The following is a 2,500-nucleotide window of genomic DNA, read 5'->3' on the forward strand; positions in this document are numbered from 1 at the left end:
TCGCTTCTGTTCGTCTTGCGACGATCCAAGAATTTCACCTCTAACGTCGCAATACGAATGCCCCCGCCTGTCCCTATTAATCATTACCTCGGGTTCCGAAAACCAACAAAATAGAACCGAGGTCCTATTCCATTATTCCATGCACACAGTATTCAGGCGGGCTTGCCTGCTTTAAGCACTCTAATTTGTTCAAAGTAAACGTGCCGGCCCACCGAGACACTCAATAAAGAGCACCCTGGTAGGATTTCAACGGGGTCCGCCTCGGGACGCACGAGCACGCACGAGGCGGTCGCACGCCTTCAGCTCGCCCCACCGGCAGGACGTCCCACGATACATGCCAGTTAAACACCGACGGGCGGTGAACCAACAGCGTGGGACACAAATCCAACTACGAGCTTTTTAACCGCAACAACTTTAATATACGCTATTGGAGCTGGAATTACCGCGGCTGCTGGCACCAGACTTGCCCTCCAATAGATACTCGTTAAAGGATTTAAAGTGTACTCATTCCGATTACGGGGCCTCGGATGAGTCCCGTATCGTTATTTTTCGTCACTACCTCCCCGTGCCGGGAGTGGGTAATTTGCGCGCCTGCTGCCTTCCTTGGATGTGGTAGCCGTTTCTCAGGCTCCCTCTCCGGAATCGAACCCTGATTCCCCGTTACCCGTTACAACCATGGTAGGCGCAGAACCTACCATCGACAGTTGATAAGGCAGACATTTGAAAGATGCGTCGCCGGTACGAGGACCGTGCGATCAGCCCAAAGTTATTCAGAGTCACCAAGGCAAACGGACCGGACGAGCCGACCGATTGGTTTTGATCTAATAAAAGCGTCCCTTCCATCTCTGGTCGGGACTCTGTTTGCATGTATTAGCTCTAGAATTACCACAGTTATCCAAGTAACGTGGGTACGATCTAAGGAACCATAACTGATTTAATGAGCCATTCGCGGTTTCACCTTAATGCGGCTTGTACTGAGACATGCATGGCTTAATCTTTGAGACAAGCATATGACTACTGGCAGGATCAACCAGGGAGCTGCGTCAACTAGAGCTGAGCAGCCGGCCGCCCGGGAGTGTGTCCCGGGGGCCCGCGCGAACACGCAAGCGTCCGCTCAATCATTCTGCAAACAGGAGGAGGCTGAGCTCCCCTGCACAATACACCTCGAAACCCTCTCAGGTCCCGGCGGCGCGCAGCGCCGTCCCAAGTACTTGGTCGGGTTCGAGAGAGGCGCAATCGCCCGGAGTTAGGCGAGTAGACGCTTTCGGTGCGACCACCCGTGCTCCCAACTGAGCTTGCCGCTGCCGACAGAGGCCCGGGAGCGTGCTGTCGTGGCATTGCCGGCGGGAGACAACACGCGCCACCTACGGTGACCGGCAGCTCCAACGCCAGCGCCACAGAAGGACAAAAGCCCCACTTGGGTGCCGAAGCGAACTCTCCCAGCACAGCGCACGCGCCAACACATCCGCACAGCTGCGATACAAACCACCAGCGAGAACCGCTGGGGCGACCGAGCAGCAGACGGCGTCGCGGCGCCGAGCGCCGGGCGGCGGCGCATCCTCAACGCACACAGTCCTCAATCGGACCAGCACACTGAAGATGTCCACCGCGCTTCGCACCGGGCCCGCGAGGACCTACTTTGGCCGCACGGCGCCGCGCGCAGGGTGCGCCGGCGCGCAGCTGCGACGCCTGCCGCGTCCGTCGGCCGGCGCGCCTGCCACTGGCCGCCCCCACCAGCCGGCTGTAGCGCGTGCGCCCACGCACCGCGCGGCCAGCACGCCGGGAGGCGCCCCCTCACCGGCCGGGGACGGTCCCACCCAGCCACCGCCGCGTATCGCTTCACACCCAGATGCCGTTCAGTTTCGTCGGCATGGTGGGTATCGCTGGAACAACCGGTTAGTACCTCAACCTATCGTCGCCATCACCGATTCACCCCTAGCGAGAACAACCGCACCACAACAGGTTACCATTTGTTCATTTGCGTAACTTCACCAGAAAACGCAGGCGTCCATCGCCATTTGCAACTTCAACGATTATTGCATGCCTGTGTCAGGTGTCACGCCACACTACGTCTGCCCACATACACGCAACAAAATGTGCACGCCTAGACAATACGTGGAAGGTGGCCCCCGTACGTATGCGATGTCCATTGCTCGAACGACTGTCAACCGGCCTCTGTAGCATGTCGCAGATATGGAACGCGGTGCACCATGCCATCACGGTGTGTGAGGAGAGACGACTAGGTCCGAATACATCAACAGACAGCTCATGCTGATCGCCATCCACGGCGTCCGTTCCTCCCACACGTCTCTATGGCGTACCACACTGCAATCCAGCTCTCATAGGGAGACGACACGTAGCTGCGTGCACAATATTTGCACTGTATGGTCCGCCGTTTTTGGGCGCAGTCGTTGTGCGGTCACACATGTGCCACGATGTATCATTCAGTACATAAGGACGAATGTGCAGTACAGATTGTGGTTCACGCGTACGACATCAG

General features: G+C 57.8%; 1 non-coding gene across 1 annotated transcript in view; it reads right to left on the reverse strand.

Moving 5' to 3' along the window:
- The window catches only part of LOC124724761, a 1,909-nt gene extending 872 nt beyond the window's left edge, over window positions 1–1,037 (reverse strand). Inside the window, exon 1 of the ribosomal RNA XR_007006610.1 lies at window positions 1–1,037. This exon is cut by the window's left edge and continues 872 nt beyond it. This is a non-coding gene — a ribosomal RNA (small subunit ribosomal RNA).
- Window positions 1,038–2,500: the final 1,463 nt, after the last annotated feature.

This window comes from Schistocerca piceifrons, unplaced genomic scaffold (genome assembly GCF_021461385.2).
Source record: "Schistocerca piceifrons isolate TAMUIC-IGC-003096 unplaced genomic scaffold, iqSchPice1.1 HiC_scaffold_1005, whole genome shotgun sequence".
In the NCBI taxonomy this organism is placed as follows: Eukaryota; Metazoa; Arthropoda; class Insecta; order Orthoptera; family Acrididae; genus Schistocerca; species Schistocerca piceifrons.